Here is a 17,594-nt window from a genome sequence, read left to right on the forward strand (position 1 = left end):
AATTCACATAGTGCAAATCTACCAAAGATCTCAAGGGGGCTATAGAATTCCTCAGCTACTCGGTTTCCTCCCCTAGAGGCAAACTCCATTACCAGCATCTTTTTACCCATCCAATGATATTTCAAGTGTATGTGTTTGAATGCACACTTGGTAGATTTTATTTCTATAACAAGAAAGTTATGTGTATTTATTTTGAATTTACTCATATTTGGTTTAATCATGTGCCTTATGCTAAAAAATTTGTGTTTTCTAAAAAATGGTTTAAAATATATATAATTTTGTATTGACAGGAATTCAATTGGAATTTTCTGTTAAAATTTTGATATACTATATGGCAACATTATATACATAATTTTCACTAGAAAAATATATAGAGGAAAATAATCACCTGTAGTCTTGCCACTTGGAAATAAGCACAATAATTATTTTCGCTTATTGTTTATACAAACGTACTGAAATATTTTCTGGAATAGGAATTATACCATACACAGTTGTCCCTCAGTATCTATGGGGCATTGGTTCCAGGATCCACCAAGAATACCAAAATACATGGAAGCTTAAGTGTCTGATGTAAAATGCAATGGTTACATTTACACATAACCTACACACATCCTACTGTATACTTTAAATCATCTCTAGATTATTTATGATACCTAATACAATGTAAATGCCATCTAAATAGTTGTTATACTATATTGTTTAGGGAATAATGATAAGAAAGAGAGTCTGTTCAATACAGATGCATTTTAAAAAATATTCTTGATTCACAGAGGACTGATTCCATAGACATAGAACTCAAGGATTCAGAGGGTTGACTGTATGCCATTATGGAATATTTTCCCCTGATGACAACAATATATTTACACATTTTATTTTCAGCCACAAATAACAAATATGAAATTGAAAATTTAAAAAAAAATTATTAAAATAAGGGACCATAAATTTGATGTTCATGCTCTCTCTCAATTCAGAGTCCTTGAATGTAAAATGGTACCTATTACCAGTGTTACCAGTCATACCTAGGTTAGCAGTGGGCTGTTTCAATGTCAGGATGGTGGGGAGTATATCGAGCAATTGTTCTGTGTGACATCCTACAAAATCTCTCCCTCAGGGTCCAAAGTGGGTGAGGAAAGCCCTGGGATAGGGAAACACAAAAGAGAGGGAGTTAGGGAGGGAAAATTCTTAACTGGCCGCTTCTTTAAAGGAGCAAGGGAGGGATGGCACTCCAGGGCTCAGGCATTCAGCTTCCTGCTTGTGCCCCCCACCCCAAACCAAGCTGCTGTAGCATCAGCCATCATACCAACCCTGTCAGAGAAGGCTGCGTGTGAGGAGGGCTCACCAACTCCCTGAGAACACAGTATAGATCCAAGTATCCCTGAAAGGAGACAGGGAGGAGGGGAATATAGATGTACTATAATAATAAAAATACTGTTCAAAGACCATAATACAATGAAAATTTATATATAGTAAAGAGATAGCCAAAGTCCCATTGACGTCCTATGCATTTTAAGCTATATTTACTGCTAAAGTATTCAGTGAAACTTGTATATCCCTTTGCTGTGTTTTTCATGGCTCCTCCTTCACCAGAGTGAGCCCATTGCCGTCCTATACAACAGGAACTGCAGCTTCAGCACATGTCATGGGAATCTTCCTGAGTTCCATATCCTGCCCTCTCTTCCGATGTTTTTAGCTGGTTGGGCATCCCTGGTGTCTGTCATGACACCCCAAAGCTAGGTTGTACCTCTATATCCAGCCCCTGGCTGCCTTGCTGTGGAACAGCACTCCCAGAAATTATACAGTGCATAGCGGCTCTGCAGCAGCCCTGATGCACTGCTTACTTGGCTCTAAATTTTAGTGTCACTCCCTAGATGCACTTTCTGAGATGACCCTCAGTTCTATCTGAATACTCTCACCACCCTTCTCTCCCAGCCCAGCTCCTCAGACCCCCCGTTTGTCCATAACAGGAATTCAGACAATGAAATGTAATGAAATTTTGCTACTTTCATTGAGCAAAGGACAGAATTACTGTTACAGTAGCTCACTGAAATACAAGATAAAAGGACCAAGGCAAAAATATTTTATCTAGTAATTATCAAAATATAGCCAGTTTTCCTAGATAGATAGGTGGATAGATAGATAAATGAAGCTTCTCAAAGTTATTTGCTAAAATTTTGCCCACATAACAAATAGAAGAAACCAGATGTAAGCAAATATGTTTGGGCATGAACTTTCAATGGTCACAGAGGACTCTTGTCAAAATTGTTTTCTCCAGCTGTCACCTTCACTGAAAGACATTTACTGTTTCCGGGAAGAATGGTCTTTCATTTTTGCTTAATAGGCAACCATGGAATTCTCTCTCTCTTTCTTTTTAAATCACCCAGCTACCCTTCCCATCTCTGTTCACTTCCAGAATTTTCTGATTGTAGTCTGGGCCTGAAAACACATTTCATCTTGGCTCACTGACCACAACTTTCTTAAAGTTGGCTACTCTCTAAAACTCTGTCTCTTCCATGAAATTGCCCTGAACTCAGTGGAGTTAAGGTATTGATTTCTCACAGACATGTCTTATTTATGCAAACAATTGCCTTATGCCATTTATAATATGTTCTACCCCACAACATCAAAATCCAATGCACACATTCTATTGTTTTGCAAGATGTTAGCCTTGGGGGAAACTTGGTAAAGGGTACATGGAGCTCTCTGTTTCATTTTTTTTTACAACTGCATGTGAATCTACAGTTAATTCAAAATAAGAACTTTAATTAAAAACATAATGCCCTTATTTTCTCTATCTTCCTCCCTTTCTCTCTTTAAATTATCCTTTTAAATACACATGTAAAATTTTACATGTAAGGATAAAATTTTTCCTCTGATCTCTCCCAAACTTTCCAATTTTTTTTTAATATATTGTGTTTTCAGAGGGGTAGAGACTACATTTAAGAAAAAGGGTACACGTTCAGTTGTTTGGAAGAAATTTTATAATGTATAAAACAATCTCCTATGTATCTTGGCTGTTTCTCACGCTATGCTTGAAACACCAGAAATCCATGTAAACTGTAAAACAAACTGATGAAAAAGCCAAGTACCTTTCTCCACTTCCATCTCCTATTCGATCCAGCCCCACCCACTGTAGAGTAAGGCAGTTCCTGAGGTCAAACTCCTCAGTCACAAGACCTCACAGACTTTAGTGAGTACAGATATCCAAACCAGGCTGATAATTCCAAAGTAAAAGACGCCCTAAAAGCCAGAGAAAAACAGGGATTTCGTTCATTACATTAAATAAAAATCTGAGAAAACCAGAGCAATTCCTGCCAAGTATAATTAAGATGCTGGGAGAAATGACTCAAAAGAAATATACCTGCCTTTCTCATTCTACTTTGTATTGGCCTTTCTGAACTAAGGTGCTGACTTGAAAATGTTATACTCTTGCTGGAAGTCTGCTTTAACTATCAAACAAACATTCTTCAATCCTTTACAAATACCGATTTTCATGAAGAATAAGATACATCACAACAAAAAATCCTGTAACCTGTATGACCAGGTTAGAACTCCATTTTTTTTTTAATCAAAGACTTGATTTTCACACTTTCTGTGGAATCCTAGCATTTATTATATAGTCTGGGCCATTGTTTCTCCATAATAAGGCCAGATACCTGAAGTCTCATAAAGTCAGAAAAAAAACTCAATAAAATTTTTCTTGATTTTCTGTAAGTGTGTTAATAAGGGCAGTTCCTATGTGTTGGAGGTTAAAAATGTGAAATGTTAAATTTAAAAATAAAAGTCACAGTGTTGCCAGCCACAATGTGACTATGTTAATACATAATATCTAACTGGCCTCTTTCTCAAGTACTGACACCGAGTCATCACACTTCACTTACTTTCCCATTTTCCCCTGGAGGGACATTTCTGTTTTGTCAACCTGGAAAACACATAGTTTGCTGTCATATTGAATTCAGATTTAGTTGGGTATGAAAGTGATACATCAATATTCTAGTATGTGAATTTTCTCTTTGTGGGAAGGAAATCTCTTATCTTTGCTTGTTCAGAAAGTCTCAACTCAAAAAAATGAGGCATTCATTTTTATCCTTGTACTATAGTTTTATGATGGAAACTGTCCTCCTTGTCATTACATTTATAAGCACCTCCTAAGCTCCATTTTAGGACAGCTTCAGTGCTCTCTAATTTTTATAATCTATAGTCCAGATCAGAATCTGCTGGACCAAGTGAGGATAAAAATGAATGCATTTCCCAATTCAGTGAAGGATTTGGGATGCTCAGAATTGAAAAACATAGATGTGTTAAGCGGATCTGTTTTAATATCCAGAAAAGTCATCCCTCAGCCTGGGCAAGATGATCTTGTGCTCATTACTTTACTTCTCAGAATGGAGGTGATGCATAAACCACAATTTTAATTTGCTTTTTTTTGTGCATGTGTAGAATAAGCAACAAAATTTCAGTGGCTGTAATTATTATAATATTGCCATAAACCTCTCTAATGAAATGCTAGCAATGTTGAGACAGCTTTATTCAGGCATAGGTCAAAATAGCCATGCATATCAGTACAGGGCGATAAATCCTGGACTCCAAACAATAACACTGGGCCAGAAAGGAAGCAGATATTAAGGAAACAATTATTTTATTAATATGCACTTATGTAAGGCACTTTAGACACAGGCAAGGTAGATGATTACATGAGTTAATTAATTAATTAATTTTAGGTCATTTAGAGTATGTAAGGACATATGAAACACATTTTTGTGTCATCAAAAAACTAAGAATCCCTTGTGAGAGGCCTCTTATAGCTATGAGAAGATAACTTATAATGCAAAGTGATAATTGATAAGTGTAGACAATAAGTGCAATTGGAGTTCAGAGAAGGGACAGATCACTTCCAGACAGATTAACTGAGCTATATTTCGTGAAGAATGTGATATTTTAGTTGAATATGCAAACTAAAAGATTAAATGTTTGTCAAGTGCCTATTGCATGCAGTGCCTGCTCCTGAGCTCTGCGTGGGTATCAAGAAAATTTATGTCACAGTCTTGGCCTAGTAAAGTCTATAATGTGGCCAAGAAAATGACTCATAAACATATAAAACACAAATAACAATCAAAGATCTATTTCAAGGCAACGCTAGAAGTGATCATGACAGAAGGCAGTCATGATTAGTTGTGCTAATTAGTTATGCAAACAATTAATTGCTTTAGACATTAGCAAAAGGAGGCACTCACTTCCCTGACCTGTTGGCAGCATTTGACAAAAACAGTGCCTTCTGTCTTCCAGGACTCTACACACTCTTTGTTCTCCCCCTACCACTCTGGCTGCTGCTTTTCAGTCTCCTATGCTGGTTAATCCTCATCTATAAACACTAAAGTAATTGAGGGCTCCGTCTGTGGTCCTCTTCTCTCTTTTGTCCACATTAGCTCTGTTGCAAATCTGATGTAGTTCATGGCTTTAAATCCCATCTACGTGCTGGTGATTGGCAAATTTTTATCTCCAGCCTAGACATTTTCCCTGAAATCCTCCTTTGTTTCTCCAATTCCCCACTCAAATCTCTACTTGATTGTCTACAAGGCATCTCCAATTTAACATGTTCAAAACTGAGTTCCTAATTTCCTCTTTAAAACTTTCTCCCTTGTATTCTATCTCATCTCAGAAAATGGCAGCTCTACCTTCCAGTTGCTCAGGCAAAAATCCCTGGAGTCATCCTTAACTTTTTCTTTCTCTTAATTCCCATATCAGATCAATCAGCAAATTCTTTAGTTCTGCCTTCAAAATTTATCCAGAATTAGACCATGTCTCATCTCCTCTCTTACTTCCACTCTGGTTCAAGAACCTATCAATAACCTCCTGGATTTTTACAACTGTCTTGTGACCCATCTCTCTTCCTCTACCCTGTTTCAACCAAGCAGCCAGAGTGATCCTTTTAAAATATCAGTCAAATTATGTCACTCTTCTACTCAAAATCCTCCAATGACTTCCCCTCTCACTCTGATTAAAACCTAATATACTCATGATGACCTACAAGGTCCTACAGGGGCTGGCCCTCATTCTCACTGATGTCATCTATTTTTACCTTCTCACCTCTTCACTCTTTCTTGAACAAACCAGGAGCACTGCTGTTTCAAGCTCTTTGTTCTTGCTGTTTTCTTTGCCTTGAATGCTCTTCCCCAAAATAACTTCATAGCTTGCTCCTTCATGTCCTTCAAGACTTTACTCAGTAAATCCTTCCTTCACCACCTCAATCTATCTTAGACTGGACTCCTCAGAAGCAGAGCCTGATAAAAGGATTTCAGATGGTATTGATTTGGGAGATGATACCCTGAAATAGCAGTAAGGGAACAGGGAAATGAGACAGAGAAAGAAGACAATATAGGGTACATTAATGAGTGGGTTAACTCTGTGGCCAAATAGGGCTCATTTCCCACTGGGAGCTTGGGGAGGCTGTACAGAGCACATTGTCCTATGGGAGGAGTATTTACCCTCCTCAATTCCTGTTAGACATTGGCTAAGGGATGCTCCTGGGGGTGTTAATTCCTGGCACTTCTAACCTTGCCTGTGTGTAGGCAGAGCAGGCATCAGCAGTCAGAGAAAGCCTTTAGGTAGAAAATCAGAGATGCTTACACCAGAAGGCCCTTCACATGTCCAAGAATATTCAGAATCAAGGAGATATAAGTAAGGCATTGCCAGTGCTGCAGCCTCCCCAAAATTCCGTATCTTCCTTTTGCTGTTTTTGTTTTATCCCTATAATATTTAACCCTATATTTAATACAATATATTTTCCTTACTTACCTTGTTTACTTTTCTCCTTTATGAATCATGAATTTTGTCTCATTTGTTCACTGCTGTATCCCCAGCACCTAATACAGTGCTTTATACATAAGCAGCAATAAATACTTATAGATTGAAAAAGAAATGAGTGGATGAATAACTTAAGGATGGGTAAGTGATCCAGGAAGTCATAGAGAAGGGATGGGATTTGCACTGAGTAAACATTGGTTAGGCGGAGGCAGGGTCAGGAGAGCAGCCCAGCAGTGGAGAACCACAGGAACAAGAGTAGGTGAGCTAACATAGGGTAAGTTTAAAAATGAGTTAATTCCTTTTGATAGTAGCAGATGGTCCTTATAAAAATAAAAATAACTGGAGTAAGACGAGATAGGTCTTGTCCAGGCAAACTGTCAGACTGAGGAATTTGAGATCTTTTCTGTAGGCAACTGGGAAGAAACAAATGTTTTAAAACAGAGGAATTTAAACTGTGTTTTAAACCCAATTAAACACATTTTAGGAAGACTAATCTGAAGTTATTAGTAAGCTGATTTGGGGAAATAGGAAATAAAAATGAGTGTAGAAGCTTTTTCAGAGGCAGAAACTGGGGCCTGATAGAGTTTTACAAAGTGACTAAGAATAGGCTAACTGAATGTTGGAGATAGTGTGGTTAAGCTATCAAGATCAGAGTTAGGGATGACAGAGGGGAGAGCCTGCATTGACCCTAAGGTCTAGAGTCTGGAATTTAGTGGTACAGCTAATAGATGGTGCACCCAAAGACCAGTCCCCACTCCAGGGCTCACGCTTGTTTCCATCATCCTGGGCATACCCAGCAAAATCCAAACTCGGCTGAGTTTTGAGAATCTTCTGGAACTCAGGTGACTTAACATTGGTTTGGGCACCTTGGATTTTTGACAAAGGTAGTTGCTCAAAAAAAAGAGACAAGTGAGAAATTATTAGCAATTTAAAAATGTTTCCAGAACTGGCTCTGCTTCCTAAAATCAGGACTCACTCCTGCTCCCTTCCTTATCCTTATTGTCTGTGGTTCTTGGGATTCATACTGCAGCTTAATGCTGTGGGGAGCATCAGTCTACTTAGCAGTGCAAAGATCCCACCCTGTCTCCAGATGAGGACTCTGGCAGTCCCATCATTTCACAGATCAATGAACATCTGAAGCACTTGTCTAGTTTGGGAACTGCCTTTAGCAGCTAGCAGTTTGGTCAAAATTCATTCCACAGTTTTCCTAAAAACAACAATAAAAGCTACAATATATTGAGTACTTATTAGGAGCCAAGCATTATTCTAAACAACTTGTTTATATTAGTTAATATAATCCTCCCAGCAACTTATGAAGCAGGTTTAAGTGTTCCTACTTGACTAATGAGGAAACCAAGGAACAGAGAGGCTAAGTAACTTATCCAAAGTCAAACAGCTGGAATGTGGCTCCTCCTTGACACCTGCTCACCAGCCAGCTCCTGACCCTCGGGAGGATGGGTGAGGAGAGGTAAGGGAGGGGGAAGGTGTACTTGAACTGGTACCATCATAGACTAGCTTTACATTCTTTGGATTTTCTAGATATAATAATGTGGCACTCTTACATGTACTTTCCTGGCCTTTTTCAGGCTATTCCCATGATGGTGGTGTTGGGGAGATTCTCTCTTGAAAGCCACTCGATCCAATTGCATCTGTCCCAGTTGGTGATTTGCAACTCTTTCCTGAGCCCCGAGGCATCCAGAGTGTACCTTCATATTCTGCCATTCAGCCTTGCAGGCAGAGTCATAGATATGTTTATACTAGCTTCCACACCTCACAGGGTCCGCAGCTGGTCCATAGGAAGCATTCAAGCATCCCTGACCCCCAAGACCTGTGGGAGTACAGATTCATCCCAACATAGCCATCACTTTCCTACTGCCACAGCTTCTTTAGGTTTCTCAGGTATGAGCTCAACAGAGGTGACTTTGAAACAGTTCACTGAACTTTCGTTTGCAAGTTCTGCGTATGGCAAACCATCTCCCGCTCACTTTGGTATCTGATAGCTAAGAAATTGATGCCTCAATTGAAATTCAGGAGGAGGTGTTTGTTTTTTAACCTTTTCGGTATGTTTACTATCTTCATGGGATTCCATGGAGACATCCTGGGGAAGAAAACATGATATGGACTAGCATAGTATGTGCCATGAAATCAAACAGCTCCTGGAGTGCCATGCTGCAGGAGGCAAAGCAGAAAAGAGGTGCAGAGGCAAGGCCACGAAGAGCCCCATGCCAGAAGAACTGACATCATGTGTGTGGGGAAGGGAAACCATTGGAAATTTAAACAGTAATGCTTAACTTAGATGTCATGATCAAGTGACATTCCCCAAGGGAAAAAATGTGGGAATTACAGTGGTCAAGTGATTAAATACTGGAAACACCAGAATTTACAACACAGATGGACTTCATGGATATTTGTTCTATGTTGTACCAGTTTTGTCCATAATTCCTGTGTTACTACTCAAGTCTACTGTCACACATCTGCCCACCACATCTTTTTGATCCTTCTGTTTCAGCCTTCTTTTTTCCTTTCATTTATCATCTCTAGGAAATTTTTCTTTTCCTTTCTTTTGCAAAAGCATTTCCTCATTTTTCAAATTATTTTCAGTGAGTTCTAGTTTTTGTTGTATTATTGAAGATTAGAACTTTGTAATTGTGTCATTAAATCTGGAAAAAAATGGGTGTTAATGCTAAGTCATCCCTGATATCAGTAATTTCTTTCAGATATTAGGCCTAAAGGATATGGATGCTTGTTGAAAAAGTTATGAGTGTTGCTATAAGCTCTCAGTTTGAGTATGTACAGGAAGAAGAAATAAACACACATGTACACACATTCACACACACCCTCACACAGTGAGTACTCAAGTGATCAAAGCAAAAAATGTTTACCCCATTCATCATGCCCAGCCACAAGTCTTTAAATATAATTTTTTGGCTGACATGGATACATTAAAAAATTATAAATTTTTCCTATAATCTCACTGATTGTTCCAAAGAGTTTCCAAGTTACTTTCTCTATATTTCAACAATATAAATCATAGTGTTTAGTCTATGCTTTCTAAACAATTTCTGAAAAGATTACAAAATATACTAGCCCTCCAGCTCAAAAGACCTATTTTTTAGCAGGACTGTTTGTCTTTGGAACATTTCATATAAAATTCAAAGTAGGAAAAGGAAGGCAAGACCACCCCAAACCTCTGCTGAGTAACTTCTTTTCTGCCTGTCCCTGTGTCAAGGCAGAGAAGAGAAACAAAGGCAGAGACCTTTAGTCAACTATTTACCTTTTACCCAAGGATACCAATATAATAACTTTGCTTTTCTATTACTAGTCAAAACAAATTTTCTGTTGGACTTTTTTTAATTTTAATTTTGATTTTAAGTTTCAGGGCTGTTGGACTTCTTAACTCAGGGACTTCTCAAGTTTGAACCCAGCCTCTTTCTCTGGCTTTGACTGTTGCCTCTGCCCTTCCTCACACACATGCTGAGATTTCTGTTCCAGAACTCCCACTCCCCTTTCTGCAAAGGGACTAACATCTCTGTGCTAATGTAGGTCTGTCCACATTGGTATCTTCTGGCCTGGAATGTTTTCTGGCAGTTATCAGGTAACTTAAGCATTTATCTGCAAGATTAGTTAAAAGACTTGCTGTATAGCTGTGATATTGATTCAACTCATAGTTTGACTCAATTAGCCAGTTTCAAATCCAGTTTCACAGCAGGAAATTTCACACATACAAATCAGCACTTTTGAGAAGCCTGATGAAATAATGGCTAGTTTACCCTGAAAAGCTTTGTAATCTAGAAGCCAACTGTCTCAGTAAATGCCATAGTAATGAGTTAATTATCCTAGCCCGGTGGTTGCTGGGGCTTTCTGCCAACATCATTTTTTTCCACTTGCTGCAATTTCTGTCTCACAAGCAGTCCTCTTCTCAACTTCCTCACTAAAAAATAAAACAAAACCTACTTTATCCTCTCAGAAAGTCCCCAGTGAGTCTCCACTTCTCAAATGTTTGGTAACCCATGGCAGCTTTCTTCCACTTCCACCTTACTGCAGTCTCAATATCATTGGGTTTTGATGGCTTCAGCATTAATAATGGATCAATCTAATTTAGAGGATGCATCCAGGCCTCACTAAAATGTTGTGTGTGGAACTGTCCTACAGAAGGAGTAGAGGGCACCAGGGTTCTATTAGACCAAATCAGATGATGGCCAAGGAGAATTTGCCCTATATTAATTCTAATGTAATTACTACATAAGTTCAGAGCCCAGAATTGGGGCCCTATTTGAACCTGGATTTACTGCGAAACTACACCAAATCCAAACACTGAAGACTTTTCTAGAAACAATTTCCAGAGGATGATTTGGTTGGTGGCAATCACCGTGGCCCTTGAAAGCAGTGCTGTTTATTTTCTCCCTTCTTCTACAATTGTTGTATTAAATATATATGTCATGCACATATATATGGAATTTTTAAGTTGTGTGATTTTGATCATCAAATTAGGAGCCCAAAAATATAGTTCCAAATTGAGGTCAGAACAGCAATATCCAATTGACAATTTTAAATCCATTGGTTGTCAGAGGAAAAAAGCAATGTTTATTTGTTAATACTTTTTAAAATCCTTTAAAAAATTAATAACTTTGGCTCAGTGATAATCATGAGTGTGAATAAGACTTTAGCTAAGAGCTGATTATAATAATGAAAAGCGTGATCTATCTAGATTTCAAAAATTTATGAATGGTTAAGTACATTACAGTATTTCCACAAAATGTTAAAAATGGTGCAATTGAGGAAAATTACTGACATGAAAAGATGTTCACGTTATGTTGTTAAGGCAAAAAAAATTTAAACTATTTGAAGTATATAATTTTTTGTATGGATGTACACACAGACACACAGAGAAAAATAATCTGGAAAAACATATCTGAAAACATTATTAGTGGCTATTTCTGTGTGGTAGAATTACAGGTGATTGTATTTTCTTTCTTTTACTTTCTTTTGTCTACTCATCCTTAATTTTCTACAGTGACATGAACTACTTTTATAATAATAGCCTAATTTATTTTTTCAGACAATGTTTGTTCCTAGACTTCTTTACAGTGTGACTTTTAGAGATGTTAGTGGTTGGGGGTCTGTAGGACACCTAAGAAAGTTTGGTTTTTCCTCCCTGTGATGGGGTTCAGGCCGATTCATCCAGTGCTCATTAAACAGAAGCCTATAAATAGGCATGTCGCAGGTGTAAACTAGAGGAAGATTGGCTTCTGTCAGCAAATTAGCCAGTTATACCAATGGCCAAACTAAGCACCCCAGTGTGCCTTTGCAGATAAAATTAAGCATAAAATTATAAAATATCCATGTAATTGTTTTGAACAACTAGATTGGTAATTTTTTCCCTTTAAACCACTTTTGATCTTTGCATGCTTGTTATTCAGAGCCTAGTGAATTGATTACAAAGAATATTCATTTTTGACTCCTACAAGAGTAAATAGATCATGTGCATTGTACAGATTCAATTCAGTTCAAATTTTTAAACTTTTACTGAGTAACTATGCACATACCCAGAACCGTGTTAGACACAGTAGAGTACTCATAAAGGCAAATGTCTTAGAGGAACTCACAGTTTTGTCACAGAGACAGATAAATTAGTAAATATTTCTGATAAATAGAATAGAATGGGCTTCCATATAAGCAGTGAGTAATACAAAGCAAGAGTCATGGAAGTGAGGGAGAAAGAGAGGTTAATTCTAACCAAGGAACAGGAAATGTTTCCTAGAGAAAGTAACATTTTGGCTGCAATTAAAAGTGTATTAATCTTCTTTGGGTCATAGATAACAGAAATAAAGTTCAAACTAGCTTAAATAAAAAAGACAGTTTGTCGGCTTATGGAATAAGGATTTCTTGTTTAGGCAAGGCTGGATCCAAGGGTTAACAAGACTTTGCCACCAGGCTTAGCTTTCCTCTTTGTGACTTTTTCACAGACAAGTTCTCCACAAAGATGACTGCCAAAGATAGAAACTTACATACTATTTTTGTCCAGTTAGGCTCCTATTTTTAAAAAAAAATGCCATAAACTGGGTAACATAGGCAACAGAAACTTATTTCTCACAGTTCTGGAAGCTGGGAAGTCCCAGATCAAGATGCCAGCAGATTCAGTGTCTGATGAGGGCCCGCTTTCTAGACTGCCATCTTTTAGCTGTAACCTTTTTAATTTGTTGAGTAACCTCCATACTATTTTCCATAATGGCTGTACTAATTTACATTCCTACCAACAGTGTGCAAGAGTTCACTATTCTCCACATCCTCACCAATACTTGTTTTCCTTCAACTTTTTAACAGTAGTCATTCTAACAAGTATGTGGTCATATCTCATTTGATTTTAATTTGCATTTGTCTGACGATAGTGATATTGAGCATTAAATACCTATTGATCACTTTTATGTCTTCTTTTGAGAAATGTCTATTTAGATCCTTTGCCCATTTTTGTAATTTAATTTATTTTTATTTACTTATTTTTAATTTTTATAAATACATAAAACTTGTACATATATGCAGGGTACACGTAATATTTTGATACAAGTATACAATGTGTAATGATCAAATCTTAGTAATTGGGATATTCATCCCCTCAAACATTTATCATTTCTTTTTAAAATTTATTTTCAAGGATGGTTTCAGAACATTTATAATTTTGTTTGTGTTGGGACATTCCAAATCTTTTCTTCTAGCTATTTTGAAACATAACAATAAATTATTGTTAACTATAGTCACCCTGTATCTTCTTTCTTTCTTTTTTTTAACTTTTATTTTAAGTTCATGGGTACATGTGCAGGATGTGCAGGTCTGTTATGTAGGTAAACGTGTGTCATGGGGGTTTGTTGTACACATTATTTCATCTCTCAGGTATTAAGCCTAGTATCCATTAGTTTTGCCCATGTTTTAATGGGATTATTTGTTTTCTTACTGAGTAGAGCTCCTTATACATTTTGCATATTAACACCCCTTATCAGATGTGTGGTTTGCAAATGTATTCTCTTGTTTCACAAGTTGTCTCTCAACTCTGATTATTGTTTTCTTTGCTGTGCAGAAGCTTTTAAGTTTGATGGAATACCATTTGTCTATTTTTGGTTTTGTTTCCTGTGATTTGGGGTCATATCCAAAAAATAATTGCACATACCAATGTCATGGAGCTTTTTGCCTGTGTTTTCTTCCGGTAACTTTACAATTTCAGGTCTTATGTTTAAGTCTTCATTTTGAGTTGATTTAGTGTGAGGTAAGGGTCTAGTTTCATTTTTCTGCATGTGGATAGCCAGTTTTTCTAGAACCATGCATTGAAAAGACTGTCCTTTCCCATTGTGTGTTCTTGACATCTTTGCTGAAAATCAATCAACTGTAAAAGTGTGGATTTATTTCTGGGCTCTCTATTCTGTTGCATTGGTGTATGTGTCTGTTACTATGCTGGTACCATGCTGTTTTGATTGCTATAGCTTTGTAGTAGATTTTGAAGTCACTGAAAACTACTTAACATTGATAAAAGAATTTGAAGAAGACATGGATAAATGGAAAGATATCTGGTGTTAATGGATTGGAAGAATTAATACTGTTAAAATATCCATTCTACCTAAAGCAATCTATAGACTAAATGCAATTCCTGTTAAAATTTCAATGATGTGTTTCATAGAAATAGAAAGACAACCTTAAAATTTATATGTAACCACACAAGACCCTGAAGAGCCAAAGCAACCTTGAGCAAAATGAACAACGCTGGAGGCATCACAATACCTGATTTTAAAACCTAGTAATTATTTAAATGTAATGGGAACTGGCTATTTGAAGTATATCTTGCGATAAGTACTTTTGTAAAGCAACAAATTAAATTGCCAGTTTAAACACTGGCCTTTAATCTAGAACCAGAAATACCATTTGACCCAGCAATCCAATTACTGGGTGTATACCCAAAGGAATATTAATCATTCTACTATAAAGACACATGCACACGTATGTTTACTGCAGCACTGTTTACAATAGCAAAGACATAGAACCAACCCAAATGCCCATCCATGATAGACTGGATAAAGAAAATGTGGTACATATACACCATGGAATACTATGCAGCCATAAAAAGGAATTGGATCATGTCCTTTGCAGAGACATAGATAAAGCTGGAAGCTATCATCCTCTGCAAACTAACAAAGAAACAGAAAACCAAATACGGCATGTTCTCACTCGTAAGTGGGAGCTGAACAATGAGAACACATGGACACAGAGAGGGGAACGACACACACTAGGGCTGATTAGGGGGTGGGTGGGGAGAGGAGGGAACTTAGAGGATGGGTTAATAGGTGCAGCAAACCACCATGGCACATGTATACCTATGTGACAAACCTGCATGTTCTGCACATGTATCCCATTTTTTTCAGAAGAAAATTTTAAAAAAGAAACATTGGCCTTTAATTTTTATGTTTTGTAAGTCTGAATTATTATATATTGACTTGACTTAGAATAGTGTGTACTCAGACTTTTTTAAAAAAAATGAATTTTAATCCATTTAAAATGTAATTCAACTTAAGCTTTTAGAGCATTACCTGTTTCCAGTGAATGATTAATAAATATAAATACATGCTTCCTTGAATTGATATCAGTAATCATAAAATCATCTATCAGTTTTAAAAGTCTACGTGTACCAGGCATTTGTTTGTTCCTTGGCATAGCAATGATTGGATATGAATTCATTTTATGATTCACAGAATCCCCATGGGCTCATGGTGATATGGGCATTTGAAATCAGGCCAATTGATATTTTAATCCTTTCTGTCCTTCAGGAAGAAGTGGAATTAAAATCTATGTTTTTGTTATTTAGTATTTGTTGCACTAAGCTAAGTTTACAGATAAAATGTAGAATTAGATCCTTGCTAAATGGATTCATAATCTAAATTAAACAGATATACAGGAAACTGAACTTGGGAAATAAATTGTAGGAGTGACAAATTGGTGAAAAACTCAGGAACAAACCAAAAAATCTAAACAGAGATAGTAAAGTACTCTATTATTAATATTTCCCGGTAAAGAACGAAGGCATAGAACAAAAAGGCCAATTTCTGAATCCAGTTCTCCCCTGAACTTCTTGCATAAGTTTGAGCATGGCTCCTCTCTTCACCCTGCATTATTTTCTGTATCTTCAAGATGGTTCATCCTTTACAAAGAAGTTGGAGTCATGTATGAAATAATAAACATGAAACACTTCAAGTTTCTCAGAATAAAGTTTCCAGAGCAAAATGAAATAATAACAGGGATACACTGTATGATTTACTGCTGATAGTTTATCTTATAAAGCAAGTAAATTAGGGGCTGAAATTTTATATATTAGAAGGATTTATTTCAAAAATGATTTTAAGAAATATACAATCAGTAAATTTGAACTAAACCAATCTATAAAACTTTGATTCATACACAACTTTTGGAAAACATCTTGCATTATTCAGAGTTATTATACTTTTGTGGATTTAATTAATACCCAACACATAAGGCAATTCTTTAGGATAAGTAATGTGTTAAATCAGTGGTACTCAGGGATATATTACATTTGAGCCATTGATAATAATGAAGTATTATTAAATGACAACTTCATGTTAACTACTTAATAATAAATTATTAAATAATGATTAACAAAAATCCATGTAACTGTTATATGCCTTTTAAATATTTTCTGTGATATTAAATATACTTTCTAACATAGAAATTGAAAATCTTGAACCTCTCTAGATTACAAGCAAAAAACCACATGTGCCATCTCCTATTAAAGTGAATGATCAGTTAACGAATATTTTGTGACACTGGATTAAAGACCCTAAGAACTAATAGTGATTACAATGTAATAATTAGAATGGAATTATAGACAATTTCAGAATACATAAAACTAGTTTTTTAAAAGTTGTCTAATCCTATATTGAAATAAACCACTGCATATAATCATATGAATTTGATTACAAGTGAGGCTGTGGGTTATCTTGAGGACAGGATGAATGATGGGAAAGTGAAAAATTTCCCAAGATGGTTGAAAGACTTGTATACAGCAAGACCATATTGCATAAAAAATAACTGACATAGTCACCACATTTTGAAAAGGTGCAATGTGAAGTCATGCTTCCACATTCAATGACAGAATATCCTTACCAAAATAATATTGGTATCCAATATGGAGAACAGTGGATGGGACAATGTCAAAAAGGGATGGGATAAAAAGATGAGCCGGTTGCTTTCTTCCTTACCCCTTGAATAGACCCCACACACACCTGAAGAAACTGAGTCTGAAATAATGGAAAAAAGCTGTAGTTGTTGGCCTTCGTCTGCAGAATTCCTCCATGTCTCCCTTTTATATCCCTTGTTCCCAGTTCCCCTAATTTCTTGGCACATTTTCTTTAACTGGATTCTCTGTCTCTTTCATTTCTCTAACTTTGCTGAGCTGGTTTTAAGCCAGCAACTCTGATTTTCACTTGTGCTACTCCTCCATGAATTGATTATTGATGAATTAATTATCCATCTATGACCTCATTCACAATAAGTCATGAGTAAAAGGCACCTACTCCTGTTCCCTGATGTAGCCCAGTAGAGCCTGCACCAATACGGCTGTGGCCTGACCAGTCACTATATAATTATGAAAGGAGATCCAACTTAAACTAAAGGGAATTATTTTGAATAAGATTCATCAAAATCAGAGCACATATCTCACCATATTCAGATAGCTGAGGATAGTTGTCCATCCCTCTACTAACCAATCACTACCTATAACACAGTCTGGATTCTTTTGT

At 36.6% G+C, this 17,594-nt stretch overlaps 1 protein-coding gene across 1 annotated transcript in view; it reads left to right on the plus strand.

Moving 5' to 3' along the window:
• The window catches only part of ARHGEF38 (Rho guanine nucleotide exchange factor 38), a 128,766-nt gene that overhangs the window by 42,366 nt on the left and 68,806 nt on the right, over window positions 1-17,594 (plus strand). The window lies entirely within an intron of this gene.

The sequence above is a fragment of the Gorilla gorilla genome, chromosome 3, assembly GCF_029281585.2.
Source record: "Gorilla gorilla gorilla isolate KB3781 chromosome 3, NHGRI_mGorGor1-v2.1_pri, whole genome shotgun sequence".
Taxonomy (NCBI): Eukaryota; Metazoa; Chordata; class Mammalia; order Primates; family Hominidae; genus Gorilla; species Gorilla gorilla.